This window comes from Sminthopsis crassicaudata, chromosome 4 (assembly GCF_048593235.1).
Source record: "Sminthopsis crassicaudata isolate SCR6 chromosome 4, ASM4859323v1, whole genome shotgun sequence".
Lineage (NCBI taxonomy): Eukaryota > Metazoa > Chordata > Mammalia > Dasyuromorphia > Dasyuridae > Sminthopsis > Sminthopsis crassicaudata.
In genome coordinates this window covers 103606525-103624370 of record NC_133620.1, presented here as the reverse complement: position 1 = coordinate 103624370, position 17846 = coordinate 103606525, and the positions used below count along the sequence as shown (strand labels likewise).

Genomic DNA, 17846 nt, shown 5'->3' with positions numbered 1-17846 from the left:
AAAAAAAGAACATTGTTAATAGTCTAGCAGTACTATGCAGCGATTCACAAAATCTCTGATGAAATAGAGGCCTTCGTACTCTTAAAAAGTTGGGAAGTGCTGCCCAAGAGCACTGCGGAGGAAGTGTGCGGCCCAGTGACTTCTTTCTCCAAGTAATAGACTGTGCTGCTCATACAGCAATGGATCGTGTTCTGCCTCATGACATCTTCCATTGTGTCATCTCTCTCTTTTAAAGTGCCATCTAAATTCACATTATCATTAGGCTGACATTCAGATTCAAATGAAGACAGGGGGATGTGTGTGAATGGGAACAGACTCAGCATTCCCCAGCCCTCCATCCAACCAGACAAGCTGTCAGCTGCCAAAGCTGTGGTCACACAGGAGAGAAGCTGGAGGTCAAAGGATCTGCTCCCCAAGCCTGACCCAATCTGGAATAGTTCAAAGGAGAAGCTGGATCTGAGGTCCTGACCGCTGGCCAGACTATTGTGAGAGTAAGAGCAGAGGCAACCAAGGACAGATCCCATGCTCTCCTCCTCCCCCCAGTGGCGTCAGAAATCCTCTGGTGGGGCAGGGAGAACTGGGAAACATGCCTACTTCAACCTATTTCCTTTAGAAGGATGAACAGCTCTGCAAAGAAGGTGTTATTAATAGCTTCAGGGGGAGGAGACACAGGATACTCTAGGGACTGCTACTAAAGGAAGCTCAGCCCTGGCATCCCAATGCTAGGTTTCTCCCTGTTTCTTGTACTACCTAATTAATTTTGACAGCTGGTGGAGAGGGGTCGAAAAGAGGTAAAGCACCACCAAGACTTCCCTCCCTCCCAGGCCTCTGATTCAACAAGTCTGATTCAGACACAGTAAGTACAAGCATCAGTACTTAGCTCTGTGTTTGTTAAACAAAACCTCCTCTGCCTGGCACAGCATCCAAGCTGTTACTCCTGTGACTCTCAGCACACACTGACATCCATGAATGACTTACTTCTCCTTCTAGGCTTGAGGCTCTTGGAGAGCACTTTTTTTAAAATGACTGTTCCCAGTCCTTACAAGTGTGTAGCAAAGCCTCCATAAGAGGGGGTGCTCCATAAGTATTCATTCCATTTTGACTTTCTAGTTCTTTCAAGTTCTTATTACAATAGACAGAAACAAGAATTCGGTGTACCACTCCTTCCTCCAATCCAACACACAATCCCTGACATGTCTAGACCAGATGCTGACCAAAAGCTGCACTTTCACCTCCAGGAGCCAAGGCTCCCAGCCTATTTCCCCCAAGTTCAAGGTTAAGAGCAGAGGTTCTCAAACTAAGGCTCTCAGGCCAGATTCCTTTTGAAGCCCCCGGATTATAGCAAATAAGCTAAGGGACAGTGAACTGGCCCCCTATTTAAAAAGTTTGAGGACCACTGGTTAAGAGCATAAATTAGAGAAGCAAGGCCTCTGCTTCTACAAAGTCATCACTGCAAAAAGCAAGGTTCAAAATTAGAGACCCCAAAGTTCCAGTTATGACTTCCCTACACCCCAAAGCCAAAGGACACATCCAAGAAAGCATCTGATGTCCAGCTGGCCCTGGCTACCTCTGATGTGACAGCAGGTGGAAAGAATTCAGCCTGTGGTGGTAACTCGGGTCTAGGAGAGGGGGGAGAGATGAGGGATAAGAAACATTACACCCAACGGGTAGACTTCTCCCCCTCCGTCCAAAATACACATTCCAGGAGACTAAGCTAAAGGGAAGAGAATTTTAGGCTTCCCTGCAAGGAAGAAAAAAGAAGCAAAGTAGAATTACTACTCCATGCTCTGGCTTTAACCTGACTACTCTTATTTAGTTGTGTGTGTGTGTGTGTGTGTGTGTGTGTGTGTGTGTTTGTGTGTATTTTTTTAAGTTTTATTGACCTGAGTTGGTTTTATGAACATTTCCAGATGCCCCCAATCCCATAAGAATTCTCTTGTAATAAGGTAAAACAATTCAACAAAACTAACAACATGGTGATCTCATCTGAAAGGGAATGCAATGTCACACAATCTCTCAGTGTCTATTTTTAAAGTTGTTTTTAATTAGCTGAGATTTTTTTTTAAGATGAGAGAGGGAAAAATAAAGAGAGAGAGAGAGAGAGAGAAGAAAGAAAAGCAAATTCTTTGTAGCAAAAACAGTACACAGAGTTAAGCAAAACAATTTTTGTCAATGGCTGTATATCCTAATTCTCTTCCCTAAATCTATTACTTCTCTTTGGAAATGGAGAGTATGTTTTATTATCAATCCTCTGGAATCATGAATGGTCATTTCATTGTTCTTACAATCTTACATTCTCTTACAGCTCTCAAAATTGTTCATCTTTACAGTATTATTATTGTATAACTTTTCTTCTGATTCTGCACATTTCATCCTTCATCAGTCTATAAAAGTCTTCAAAATTGCTCATTTTTATAATGTTGATGTTAAAGTATAAATTGTTCTTCAGGTTTTGTTTGCTTCACTCTGCATCACTTCATATAAGTCTTTCCACATCTCTTTCAAATCATCTGTTGTTTTTTTTTCATTTCTTAGAGTGTAACAGTATTCCAACACATTCATGCATCAAAATGTATTAAATCATTCCTCAAATGATGGGCAAATCTTTAGTTTCCAATATTTTTTTTTTTGGCAATGGAGAGAGAGACAGAGAGAGGGATAAAGGGAGAGAAGGAAGAAGAAGAAGAAAAGAAGCAGGAGAGACAGAGACAGTGCTATTGGTTATTTTGGGCATAGCCGAGCGATAGAACAGCTGTGTCAAAAGACATGCACTTTTAAAGCAACTTTTTGTATATATTTCCAAATTGCTTTCCAGAATAGTTGTACACATTTGTAGGACCACCAACAGTGAGTGCATCAAGGTGTCTGTTTTCCCACAGATCCTCCAACATCTGTCATTTTCCTTTTTTTACCACCTTTGCCAATCTGATAGATGAGAGGTGGAACCTCAAAATTATTTTAATTTTTCATTTCTCTATTAGTAAGTTGGAGCACCTTTTTTCGTAAGATGAGATAGTCTTGAGAGTTTTTTCCCCCTTGAGAACTGAAATTATATCCTTTAGTCATCTATCACTTAATATTAATTTTTATCTGTTTTAGAAATGAGACTACTCAAAGAAACTTGCTTTTTTCCTCCCAGCTAGTTGTTTTCCCTTTAATTTTAGCTTTATTAGATTTGTTTAAGTTAAAAACTTTATAATTTTATGTAATCAAAATGATATATTTTATCTTTTGTGATCTTTTAGCCCACATCTGGTCATTACCTTTTTATCAATCCATATTTCTGATATGTAATTTTTTCCATGTTTCTCTAATTTGTTTATGGTATGACCTTTTATATTTGGAGCATGTATCCATTTAGAGCTTATCTTAGTATGTGGTGTTAGACTAAATCTAATTTCTTCCACACTGCTATCTAGTTTTCTCAGCAGTTTTTTTTTCTTTTAAATTAAATAATGAGTCTTATTCCAATTGCCAGAGTCTTTGGGTTTATTGAACATTACTTAACAATTCACTTCCTCTGAATGTTGTTTGCCTAATTGTTCCAAAGAATAAATTATTTTTAACCAGTAACCAAGCTGCTTTGAAAATTACTGTTTTATAGTATAGTTTGAGATCTGGCACTGCTCGGCCCCCTTTATTCCCATTTTTTCATTATTTCTCTTGAGATCATCAACCTCTTTTTATTTTTTTGTCTCTATATAATTTCATTATTGTTTTTCTGGTTCTTTTTTTTTTTAATTCCTTCTAAAGCTTGGGGAGAAGGAAGAAAAAATCATAAGGATCATAGATCCATTATTGGATCTCAAAGACCATCTAGTCTAATCCTTTCAATTTACACATCAGGAAACTCAGGCACAGGGAGATTAGATGAATTGCCCAAGTCACACAAGTAGTAAAGGAAGGTGAGAGGCAGGATTTGAACTAAGATCCTCAGACTGTGGAGATAATAGTGAGAAGCAACCAAGTCCATTGGGTTACCCCTCTTGCAAGCCTTGGCAAGGCTCTCCCTCCTTGGACTCTCTTCATATGCAGGAGGCTAAAACTACTACATTGTTTACCATCTGTGACCTCTGTCAGGCTCCTAAATAATGATGTGAACTGAGCAGCAAGACAAAGAAAAGGAAAAAGACCAGAAAAGAGCAAAGGACAGAAGAAGTCTTGTCCTACTTACCGGTAAAGAAACATAACTAACATGGGATTTGACCGCATAATTCATTGTCTCCTCTAAGTCACCATCCCTAACAAGTTATAAGCTTGATAGCAGAAACTAGCTTTCATCATGCCCTTGTATTATTCAATGCCCAGCACATCATAGTTGCTCAAAAATATTTCCTGGTTAATTAATATGACCTTCATTTTAGTCTCTAATTTTTGTTCTTGTTTGTTTGTTTTAAAAAGGAAGAATACTTTTTCTTCCTACATGTCTGGGGAATTCAGCACCATTGTGAATGAGAGTTAAGCAGCGTTGATATCTCATCACATGAGGTTTGATTGAAGGAAAACTTCAAGACTGTATGTAGATCTACAAGAGCATAGATCTGGAGCACAGAGGAACTTTCTCATTTGTCCTGTCTAACCACTCTAATTTTACAGATAAGAAAACAGAAATTGGCAAATTGAACTCATGTCCTTTGATTCCAAAGCCAGAGCCCTTTTTACTACTTCCTATGATCTTTCTCATTATCTTTGTCTTCAAATACCTAAAATTCTGTTCCACCAAAGAGGAATTAGATTAAATCCACTTGGTTCCTGGAAGACAGGGCTGGAAAAAGTTAGAGAAAGACAGATGCCAACTCAAAAGAAAGAAGAACTAGCACTTAATGTTGATTAGTGATAGATCATAATGACTTCTGAGATTTAGAGATAGAGTAGATCATAAAGGTCACCCAAACTGACCATCTTATTTTCCAAATGAAGAAGCTGAGGTTCAAAAAGGTTCTGTGATTTGTGCCTGGTCATTAAGTAGTAAGTTGCAGATCTACAATTGGACATCTGTCTTGTGACTCCCTCTTTCTGCTATGCCATGCTTCCTCAAAATGGCAGAAGCTCACAAAAGGAATAGTGAATTTTCCACCAGTAGAGGAGCAAGTCATCTGGAAAAAAAAAAAAAAAGAGTAGACTCCTGTAGAGTGCTGGAGAGGAGTTTCATATTTAGGGGTCTTAGGATCTAGGAGCTTAGCTACATAGTATCAGAAGCTCCCACTCAAACCACTGATTTTCCCCCTTCTACCTGAACCAGTCACAAAATAAAGCAAGTCTTCAAAAATCAATGAGTCTTTCACAGAAAAGGTACCAGAGAAATAGCATCAATGTACATGCCTTATATCGAGAATAAACCCTTCTGGAGAGCTTGTTCTATGACAAACAAAATACTACTATATGAAAAATTTATAAGCTCATGTTTAGAGAAAAGTCCCCCAATAAAGAGAACTGAAACTTTTGGAAATAAAAGGGCAAAAATGATGATCTGATTTTTGCCCCCCACCTCTACCCCACACAGTATCACACACAACATAACGGCTGGCAAGTGAGAAACTCCTTCAACAATTTACTTTTCTCTAAAGCAATCTGTCCCTAAAATCTCCCTTTTGCTATAAGCAGTCAGCTCCTAGTACCCACTTTCTTGTGTCTTACTCCAGACTATCAAGATTTCCAGCACATCTAGAGAATCCCATCCATTGTACTCACAGCTCCTAGATCTCAAGAGTAGTAAATAAAATCAATGATTGGTTCACTTTCTCCTGGTCATTTAAAGAATGCCTGATGAGTAAGCTCTAAGACATTATTTACTGTATTTGTCCAAATTCAAGTAACTCTATTCTTTCAAGTATGACTTGTGTAAAACCAGGGTAGTATCTATGAACCTATTGGGAGCTAAATAATGTTGGTGGTAAAGAGGATGAAGATAGGAGCAAATGATATAAAAATATAATAAAATATCTCTTAAAGTAAATTAAAAGAAATAAAAATATTTTCATGGTCAGTTTTACAAAATTATTTTTCAGTGTATATCCATATGTGTGTGTGTATAAATTCATTTAAGTTCAACAAACATTTGTTAATAAGTATTTTGAGTTTGAAGGTATTGTTCACAGCTTCAGAGAACTAAGTTTGATGATTCTGTATGTCAAATTTCTTTGGAAGGAGATATCCTTATAATCAGAACAAGAATGGAGGTACCCATTACCCAGAAATTGCAACAGTACGTAAAAGTTTTCTGGGTAGGGGGTCAAATTTTGCAACATGGACTATCGTGAACCAGCTGCCTAGGGATCAAAGGTACCTTTAATGAACTGAAGGGTACTGGTATTGGAATAAATATTTGCAGCAATTGTCCCAGAGATTAGCATCTTCAAAAAGAGTTAAGGTAAGAGATGAGAAGTAGTAGGCTGGCTTAAAGGTACTGTTCCTAATACTCTGAAAGATCAGGAGCCAACTGTCAAATAACCAATTTGTTGGGGAACTTTGCATGGGGAACTCTTAAGAACCCAACATGACACTGAGGAAGTAGGGATAATGAGTAAACTGATCTAATAACCTACCAGACCTGTCTCTCTATTTCTAGAATGAAGAGTTCTTATAAGAATAAAAGAAATCATCCATATCTCCTGAAAAAAAAAAAAAAAAACTCAAGGAGGCTGACTGCAAGCCAATTCTAAGGATCTATTAATATATTTGTAAAGGGAAGAAAAGGAGATAAGAAAAATTCTAATTTGATGGGCTGGAGAGAACTCCCTGGTTCAGAAAAGTGGTGCTCTCATGAGAGCCATTGGTATCTTAAACCCCAATTTTGAACATCAGCTTTCCTAGATTTTGTCCAAGATGTAAGTCCCCAAAAAAGAAGGAACCACAATAAATTTCACAAGAGAAACCCTCAGTCAAAGGAAGGAATCGCAATGAATTTCAGGCAAAAGTGAAGATGGGAAACGGACAAAGACTAGCTGTTATTTGTGAACAAGCCTTTCTACCAAAGTTAGGGAGGTGGGGGGGGTGCAGATTGAAGATCTTGAATTCTTGTATGTAAAATTAGCTAACAAAGGAAGTGTATTCTAAGAGTCAGTTAATCTAGTAATTATTGACCAAACTATCAGTCCCAAAGTATGCAGAAAGCAAATGTAGCTCCCTTCCCTTTTCCAACCCAACCCAACTTCCCCAACCCAACAGTCTTTTTCAAGACAATTCTTCCTTCAATAGGTGAGGATTGGAGTAGAAAAGAGCAATTGCTTCATAAAACAACATGCCAAAGACACTTCTTTCAGCATGTCTTACAAAGCTTCCTTCCTAAATATTCTAACTATTCTACTAAAGAGACTAGACTTAAGTTGCTTAGCTCCAAGAGTTAGAACTAAAGAAGGGGAAGAGTGGTGCTCAATGTAGAATGGGCTATCTCAAGAGGCAGTGGGCTTATACTCATTAGCAGTCTTCAGGTTGAGGTGAGAAAACTATTTTGTGGAGAAGTAGAAGTAAAGATTCCCATGAGTCCAAATATTCTCTGGAGTCCCTTTTTGCCAGTCTTGTGATTGTGAGAACCAAAACTGATGTCGAGTGGGATACAAAACAGAAGAGACATTTGGGAGGAACTCTACATCCCTGCAGTTATCCATCAGGGGAGATTCTGAACTTTTGAAGAAAATGGCATTCACTGGTCCACACAAAAGTAAAGAATAATCTTCCTTCCAATACAGAAGAAAGTCTTAGTGGTGGTAGTTTATAGGTTATAGGCTTGGTATGGGATAAAAAAAGCCCTAAGTATATCTGATTTGGTTAACCACAAAGTATTCTATCTGAAACATAATATATAACCTGCCAAAACTATAACCTATTAAAAAATGTGTTTGGCAGAGGATTGCCCAATTTGACCATTAGAGCTTTAAACTTGAATTTGAATGGGGAGGAAGAAAATAGCCAAGATAAACTATAAAAATCAAACGTTAAATACAACAAGGAGTTTGACATAATAGAGGTGATGCCCAATGATTCTCACATGACAAGTAGAGGAAAGAATCTGGAATTATAATGACTTCAAGTGGCTACATATCACCACAGAGAGTATGAACCATAAACAAATACAAACTTGAATTTTAACACAATGAGGTAAGGTAAATATGATTTCATTGGGCAATTCAAAAACAAGATTCATAACGGAAATGTCTCATGCAAAAGAAAAAAACAAAGCAAAGCAAAAGGTGAACAGCACCACTTAGCAAAAACATATACACTCGTGTGACCACCCTGAAAGTAGAAGCATGGTACAGAATATGTAGGTGATAATAAAAGAAACAGAGTTAATCATTATTGTCACAGGATATAATATAGTTCTCTAAGTCAGGCAAAGAACATGGATAGTGGCTAATGCTGATTTTAAAAATACTACAGTGGCAATACACAGAGGTGATAAAGAGCTTCAACTAACTATTTAGACATTTGCTAAAGATCTCATCTTACTAATAATAGCACATAACTATCTCATCTTTCAGAAAGCAAAGGGAATCAATAAAGTGAACTTAAAAACTTAAAAATAATGGAAATCTTAAGACAAAATGGCTTTATCAACTCAAGTTGTAAATATGGAAGGAGAACTTTGGGTAATGAAATACACGATCTCAGGAAAGCAATTTGGGGGGGAGGAGAGAACCACACCTGAGAAAAGATAACAATTTTTCAGTCAAACATTGTAAATGGGGAGATGGCTCCAAAGGCATGAGATGTTCTCAAAATAATATCCTAACAACAGAAATTACAAATTTTCCTAAAGAAAAAGTATTTAAAGAACAAATTGCATAGTGGGGCCTTTTTGGAGCTCAATTTTTAAAATAATAGTAGTAACAATAAATAACAATTACTAGCATTTATATATAGTTTTAAGTTTTGTAAAGTGTTATGTTATCTCACTTGATGTTCACAATCACCTTGGAAGGGAAGTATTAGTTATTATCCCCATTTTAAAGATGAGGACACTGAGGCTGAGAGAGTCAAGTAACTTGCCAGGATCAGTGTCGGAGGTAGAATTTGAACTCAGCGCTTCCTGACACCAAATCCAGTACTCTATTTACTGTTCTACCTAACTTGTTTCTTGACTATGCTAATATATACACACATATACACAGACATGTGTGTATACACACACACACACACACACACACACACACACAGATTTTGTTTTTCCTTTCCTTCAAAGGGGGAGAAGACTATGGGAGGGAAAAAAATAAAAATTGGAATTTTTTAAAAATTAAATTTTAAAATAGAAATAATTCAAGCAGGGGAGAAACAGGTTTTGGATAGAAGATGCCTGGGATTTGTTAATGTTGAATTTGCCCCCAATATGTCCTGGAAGACTTGCTGAAGCAAACAAAAACACAAGACTAGAACTCAGTATGAAGAAGTAAATTTAGTATTCATCTGTATAGAGGTAATTATTGAAGTCATGGGAGCACATATAACCAAGAAAGAGTAAATACAATGAAAAAGGAATAAAAATACTTCTGGGTATAACCACATTCAAGGAACAGAAAGTGAGGACAGCAAAAAAAAAAAAAAAAAATTTAAATGGGGGGATGGTAAGAGAGGTAGAACATGAAAGTCCAGTATTATTTTACTCTCTTACTGTAGACGCCTAAGGAGAAAAGGGTATTCAGAAAAAAACAAATGATCAAATGCCACAGACAGATCAAAGAGGATGAGGGGGGGAAAAAAAGCAATTAAAAATATTTATATATTGGATTGCTTGCTGGCTAGGGAAGGGGAAGAGAGGGAGAGAGGAAGAAAAAATTTGGAAAACAAAGTTTTGCAAAGGTGAATGTTGAAAATCATCTTTGCCTAGATTTGGAAAAATGAAAAGCTATCATTAAAAAAATAATTAATTAATTAAAGTGTTTAGTAACCTTAGAGAAATCTTTTTTCGGTAGAATCATGAAAACAGACGGCAAACTACAAAGGGTTAAGGATGAATAGGTGATGAGAAAGTAAAGACTTAAGTTTAGATTACTCTCTATAAGGAAGGAAGAAAGAGAAAAAAACGATATTATGATGTTGTTGGGCTAAGGGAGAAAGAGTAAGAAGAGTAAGAGAGGGGAGAGAATGGGAGAGAGAGAAAGAGAAAGAGTGAGGTGGGAGAGGGAGAGGAAAAGGGAGAGAATAAGGACACTATGGAGAAAAGTCATAGAAGATATATGGGAATGATGATAGAAAGAGACCAACTTTTCCAAGAGCGGAAAACACGGAGGAGGTTGGTTCAGGACATTGTAAGATTCAAAGAAGTCCAAGAAAGAAACTGAGGTCTCATTCTTCTCAATAAATAGAAACAAGCCTACCTGCTGGGAGTGAGTAAAAAGGGAGGTAGAAGGAGTGGTAGAGACTTGAGAAGAAAATACTCTAGAAGGCTTCAAGGTCATTTCTAACTTTCAGATTTTTTTTTTAATTTCAAGAGGCACTACAGCAGGAAAAGTGAAAGAAATTACAAGAGATGTCCAATAACAGACTTGGTTTCCTCGAAATTCCCATCCTTGGAAGCATTAAAAGAGATGCTAAGTAGCTGCTTGTTCAAGGACGTTGTTCGTGCAGAAGATTAAGCTAGAGGACTTTGAAGGTACCGTCCAAGTCTTAGATGCTTTTATTTGAGAAACAGCATCAAAATGTCTATTAGGAAAAAAAATCCTGGTCTCAAGTAAGAAGGCCTGACTTGGAAATCTATCTTTGACACTAAGAAATCTTCCTCAGAACTCTGACTCCTCATGATTATAATATTTGTCCTACTTGCTTCCCAGAGTTGTTCTGATGAAAGTTCTTTCCTCAACCTTAAGCTGCTATTATAAATAGAAAGAGGAAGAAAAGCAACCAAAGTTGGGAGATGTCATGTGAAAACAAAAGGGAGGGGAGGGGAAGAAGAGCATTTCAGTCAAACCCAGAACTTCCATTTTCCCTAGAAGAAGGTGTAGGAGCTACAGTTACAAAACTAAGAAGCCCTTAGACAACAGAGGCACTGGTTTGGGTCCTGAAGGACATTCTACACCCAAGTCCTTTGTTTTCTGTTCATGGGAAACCTGGATTCTAGTCAAGATTTATAACTAACATACTATATGACTTTGGGTCCCAACCCATTAGACAAATCAATTAACTCCCAAACTTATTTTCTTCACTGATACCATTATGAGATTGAACCTGACTATCACTTTCAAATTGTATTTATTATTATGAATTTATACATTAATAGCCATGTATACTTCAGTATACAAAGATTAACCCAAAAAACCCAGCTTGTGTATAAGAAACTGAATCTATGTTGCAGATGTTTAAACAATAAAGTAACAAAATTGCCTCATTTGTATCTCTCTGAATTTTTATTTTCTACTGTATATTTTTAAATTTTTTTTTTCCTCCTGAGGCCGGGGTTAAGTGACTTGCCCAGGGTCACACAGCTAGGAAGTGTTAAGTGTCTGAGACCAGATTTGAACTCGGGTCCTCCTGAATTCAAGGTTGGTGCTCTATCCACTGCGCCACCTAGCTGCCCATATTTTAAAATATTTTAATGATGCCTTTATCCTCTTCTCTCAGGCCTCCCTTATAACCGGTACAGTGAAGCACAATTCAATGCCTGAAAATGTATGTTTCATTATACTCTTGACCAGATTATTTCTAAGGGTTTTTTTTTTCTGGTTCTAGGTCTTGTGTTCTGCCTCAACATTGTTATTTCATTCTTTCAAGATATGCAATAATACTATCTTTCATGTACAGAGCACATTATACTTTTCAAAGAACTTTCCTATCCCATTATGTCATTTTAGTCTCCTGACAACTTTTGAGATAGACAAAGCAGGTGTTTTAAAAATGAGGAAGAGGAGCCAAAATTATGTCACTGGACCAAGGTCATACAGTAAATGTGGAATCTTTCTTGCTTCAACATTCTTTCTACAAGACCACACTGCTATTCTATTCACCAAAATAGTAGCCTCCTAAATATTAAGACCTTACTTTTTCCTCATTTCTTTACTGAGTACCCCCACCCTTTTTTTAAAAAATAATTATAGTGTTTTGGGTCCCAGCCCTTAGGGAGTTATAAAGAATAAGGGGCAAGAAGATACACATCTGTTCCCAAAACCACAAAGCAACTGCTTCTCTCCCTCCCACAAACCAAGAACAACCACCTAATAGCACTTCCTCCCTTCTCTGTCCCAGCTGAGAAGAGGCAGATAGCTTGGGAGGTCAAGACTCGGAAATAATGTGAGCAGAGAAGCAGGAGGAAGTCAATGGAAATGCTTAGGGGCAGGGGAAATCCCATTCCTCCCCCTCCCCCTCAACTTTGTCCAGAAGCCTGTACAAGTTAGGTTCCACCTCTAGAAGAAGCAACTAGTGAATATACCTCTAAGAGCCTGTTTGGGTCCAGATGTACAACAGCTGCAGAGTGAGTTGATTGTGCCTTAGGGGGCAGGAAATACAGCCCCAACCTGACCATTGAAGAGTTCATGGCAGAAATTCAAGCTCTGCCATTCGTTAAGAAAGACCTTTCCCCAACCCTCAGAAGGGCCTCTCAGAGTGTTTACCACCAATTCATGTAGAAGTTATCCCCACACCCTCCACCATCACCACAGGAGTGATGTTTTTCCTCTCTCTACTACTGCAGTAGTGTGCTATGGACTTCCTTTGAAAGTCTGCTGAAATTTATGAATATTTTCTCAAAATACACATGAAAGATGAAATATGCAGATTGTTTTTAAGTCAGTTATGTCAAAATAGTTATCCCCCCCCAAGAAAGTTTTATTTTTTTTTTTTAGTTCATGGACCTTGGGTTAAGAACCCCTGTTCTCCAGGGACAGTCAAGATAGCCATACCTGGTGGGTCCTGGCCAAAGGATATAACTCATAATTTTTAGTAAATCATCCAAGACCATGCAAGTAGTTACAGTGGATGGGGAGAGAAGGATTGAGGGAGGGAAAAAACAAAAACAAAAACATCTTAACACCTAATCAGTAACTGTTTAATTTCATAGTTTGGTAAACTAGTATTATAAAGAAGGGAGAGCCTCACACAGTCAATGCATAAATCCTCCACTTTCACACCAAAGCAATTAGTTAACACTTCCAGTCAATTACAAAAATTTTCCTATCATGCCCTCAAATTATACCATTCAGTGGCTTTTCCCCCTTTCAGGACTGCCTTATACCACCCAGAAAAAAATGTGAATTTTTCAAAATGTAATTTGTCCTGGCCCTTTACTCCCTAGCTCTGGCTGATGATGCAACTCCCCAAACCAATGAGGCCCTTCTGACTTCCATAAGCAATTCAGATATAGGGGGAACAAAAACAAAGAAACTGTTTCTTGTTCCCTTTTCTATTCTTCTAAATCTTAACCTGTCCCTGGATTGCCATTGGAAATTCCAACACAGGAACTGGTCCATATGTCTGTCCATCTCTGGCAAGGGAGAAATGATTTAGACTAACTCTAAATTTGGACTATTTAACAACATGCTAAATTCCAAAAGGGCCATTGAAAGATACTGTTAAATAAAGAGGATCACAGAGTTAAGCGCTCAAAGAAATTTCAGTTCAGCCCTTTCACTGTACATATGAGGAGACACAGAGAGATGAAATGATTTAGCCCAGATGACCAAGGTAATAAAAGAGTATCCGACACAGGATATGAACCCAGATATTATGAATAAGTGTTCTTCCTATTGTGCCATATGTCCTCCCACCATCCTGATCTCCCCCAGAAAAGCCATGGACACTTAACTCCTATAGTTCCCATAATCCTCCAGAAATTTTGTCATCTCCTTCCCACCTCAGAGCAATACCTGTGAAGGAACTGGAAAAGCAAATGCATCTTGATGGCTAAATGGCAGTGAAGGAGGGGATCATTAGGAGAGTCCTAATAGGCCCTAGTTGGTATGATACCATGACAAGATGAATTCTGATGAGGAAACATGGAAACAGTCTACCCCTCTATGGCTCGAGTCCCAAAAGGTCACTGACTATTGCAGATTCATCTGGACAGGTCCAGCCCAAGAACGGGAAAACAACAATTTCCATGCTGACCAATTCTGTCCAGAAACGGTTGCAGTGTGATGCCATCAGGAATGATACATTCCTATCTGGAAATAATGTGAATTGTATGATGGGAAGGGGAAGGGCTAATCTACTCTAAATGGTCTGAAATGTTCCTCTTACCAACACACCACTCAGCTGAGCTTAGTCAAAGGCTTCCTTCCCTATTTCTACTTATGAGGAGCTAGTATAAGCCCAGAAGTCAAGCAGAGTCCAAAGCTTGGTGTTTCTAATGGGAGGAGAAGGGGGAGGGTGAAAGAGTCTGACATCTTAGGTAGATAAATAACATATTCCATAAATTGTGTTCTAGATCTCACTCCTTACAACAAAATCAACAGCTCCCTTGTCCCTCAGAAAAGACAGAAGCTAGCTGAGAGAAAGTAGAGCAAAGGCTATGCTATCGTAAGTATCAGATTAAGTACTCTCTCTCCTGGCTGCAGATATTCTACTAAGGACAAACAATTCCCAGGAATTCTAAACAATGACTCCTTTCCCCATCCTTCATCCTCTTTCTTCATCACTGACTTCTGCATTTCCCTGGAAACACTCCAATATCCACTGAATTTCCCACTGATGAGATCTACACAAACAGATCCTGGGATTTCCCAAACCTGGGTTCCTTCCAAGTAAGGAATCCATTGAGGTCTCATCCTTTGCAGCTTCTGACCCAAAAGTCCCATACCTCCAGTAAAAATAACTGACAACCACTTCTTAAACTACCCCTCTACTCCCTTGCTGGGCCAGGCCAAAGAAAATTTACTTCACACATCTTCAAAGGGACAACAAAGTATTTCCATCCTTTGATTAAGGAAACAGGAATGGGCTACAAAAATGAAAATGGAAATGACCCCAAATGATTAAAACTAAAGGCTGTGAAGTTATAATGATCATATTTATCCTCTCACACACACACACCCCCCAAAAAAAGAAAACTCAAGGATTATGTTGAAAAACATAAATGCTGTGAAAACAAAACAAATGTTAATAAAATATATTTTTAAGAAGTTAGGAATCCTTATCAATTGCCTCAATCTTCTGACCCTTAGTCATCCTTTCTGACTATAAAGGATATCCAGTAATCCTTGGACTAGAAGGTAGTTGGAGTCACCAGTTTCTTAAACTGTGGTTCACAACCCTATATGGGGTAACTGAATGTGAAGATTTCAAAATTATGATTTATTATCAGACAATGTTTGATTTTTATACCTATATTCCCAGAGTCACACAAAATTTCTGGGTTGAAAGAGGTTGCAAGTGAAAAAGTTTAAGAAGCTCTGAATTAGACTATTCTTCTCCCACTAAGACTTAATTCAAACTATCCCAAGAAGATCACATGTGCTTAAAAAAAAAAAAAAAAGCATTTTATTAATTCTGAATTTTTCACACGGTCTGGTAATAACAATATCTAATATTTATATAGGATTTTAAGGAGTTTTACATACATTTTTCTCATTTGATCTTCACAACAGTGGGATAGAACAGAAATACTATTATTAGCCCCCTCATTTTCTCCAGGAAATGAAGGCTACAGAGTCATAGCTAGTAAGTGACTGGAGCAAGATTCCAATTCGGGCCTCTCTGACTGAATCCAGTGTTCTATCCACCACATCAGCCTAACAGCTAAGCGCTGTCTTTTGACCTCTTTTCAGTGAAACATGACAGTTCCTTCCCAGGGCACACACAAGTGCCTGAGGGGGGACTTCTACCATTCCCCCCTTCTTGTCAGCCAGTGCCACTCTCAAATTCACAAGAATTGGAGGTAGGATTGGAGAAACATTTAACAATAATGTTGTACACGGGCCTTTATCTTAATATTCAGAACTGTTTGCCCCTTTGACAAGAAAACACAACCAGTGAGAGATAAGAAAGGAGTCAAAAAGCTAAATCTCCCTCTTCTCCATTTCCAGGATTAGCAGGCAGCTGCCTCTGGGTCACTTCTGCCTTTACTAAGAAGTCTCCCATGACCTGGGCCCCAAGGCAGGGTGTCTGTGGAGTATTTGTTCACCCCCCACACTGCAAACTGCTGCTTCCTGGCCATGACAGATGTAACCACTATTGAGCCTTTTCAGGTCAGGACAAAAGCGTTCTCCAGAAACACAAAGCCTACAGGGAACAAGACAGAACCAGCTTCAATAGAAGCCACCTGCCAGGGGCCCTTCCCTGCCACACCTCCTGCTCTCCTCCATCCTTTTCAGACCATTCCAGGCGGAGGGACAGGTTGAAGGCCTGAGCCTTTGGAAAGTCTTTTGCCTGGGTCAGGGGGTTTATGCTGGGGATTTGAGGAAAAGGGGGTTGGAATATCTTACCTATTCAGTGCTGTTCAGGACTGGGCCTCTGTCCCTAAATAAAGAGAAAATATGCAAGAGCACACAGGCTTTGCTAGTCTTTGAATGGTTAGCACAGGGTGCTATTTAGACTAAGACCATGGATTTGATCCCCACAGGAGACAGTTATCTTTGCTCCTCCAGAGCCAGATTATTCCTGGACATAACAAGCTATTTTTCAAATATGTACCATTGCTAGGATGAGGGAAGAAAATATAGATGGCTTCATGTAACCCACCCTTACTAATAGAAAAGCAGCTCTAAAGGCACATCCACAGTTCAGTTCTATAATCTTCCTAAATGGACAGGCAGATATATTACAGCTCCCATAATCCTTCACTCACCACAAGCATTTAAGATTGAAAGGCCAGGAAAACTCAGATAGTGAGGAAGATCCTGACAAGGAGGGGGCAACAAACACTTTTGACTCAATTTTTCCCCTATTCTGGGCTTAAAGCCAATCACAGGTAGCAAACGCTCCGAAAGTCACTCAAGGACCAAAGTGATGGAGAAAAGAAGTTGTCAAGCCCTAATATTAAGTTCATACCAACCTGTACTGCCAGATCAAATGCCCCCCCAAGTTACTTAGAGCAATTTCTCTTACTGTATACACCTCAGGTGGGTTTTATGTAACAATCATAAGCCTAGTCTGTCCTATCCACCTGTGCAAAAGGAGTCCCAGATGCCAGGGTGCAGACTTAAATCTCCCAAGAAGCCTCCTGAACAGACTTCCCTCTCTCAACCTATCCAAAGAGTTCCCTGCCTATTTCTTTTTTCTTGGACTACCCTTTGGCTAAAGTAATTGCAGAAATGAAAACTGGAGTGAACAGCTGGGCCATTCAGAACTGTTTGCCCCAGTTCACTGTCATTCCCAGAGGCAGCCTAGGGATTTCTTTATCCTTTAGTTCTAAACAAGCAAAGGAAAGGAGTCTAGAAATCACATATGTCTCTACTATTGTGTCACAAAAAACAAAAGTCACAGCTTATCTTTGGTTTGGGGGCTTAAGGTACAAAGCCCAGCTTTTTAAACTGTGATTCATGACCCCATATGGGATCTCCTAACTGAATTGTGAGTGATGGAATTATGATTTATTATCAGTAAATGCTTGATTTGTATACCTATTTTATATACCTATATACTGGGGTCATGTAAAAATTTCTCCAGCATAAAAAGGTTCTGAGTGAAAAAAATTTTAAAGCCTGATATAGAGGATTTAGAATTGGAAGAGACCTAAGAAATCATCTACATCAATGGTAACAAACTCAAATAGAAAATGATACAGAAAACTACAAATTTGCTTTATCCGTGTTAAACTTTTATTTATTTTTGTTAAACATTTCCCAATGACATTTTAATTGGTTTGAGTAGCAAACTAGGGAGTTTTGTGGGGGATTTGGAGTCTGAAGGCCCCAAATCTGAAACCCCAGATCTAATATAATCTCCAAATTTTACAAATGAGGAAACTGAAGCCCATAGAGATG

The 17846-nt window shown here is 38.5% G+C and overlaps 1 protein-coding gene across 1 annotated transcript in view; it reads right to left on the bottom strand.

The window, feature by feature from the left end:
• MAPKAPK2 (MAPK activated protein kinase 2) overlaps window positions 1-17846 on the bottom strand; it is a 58723-nt gene that overhangs the window by 13813 nt on the left and 27064 nt on the right. The window lies entirely within an intron of this gene.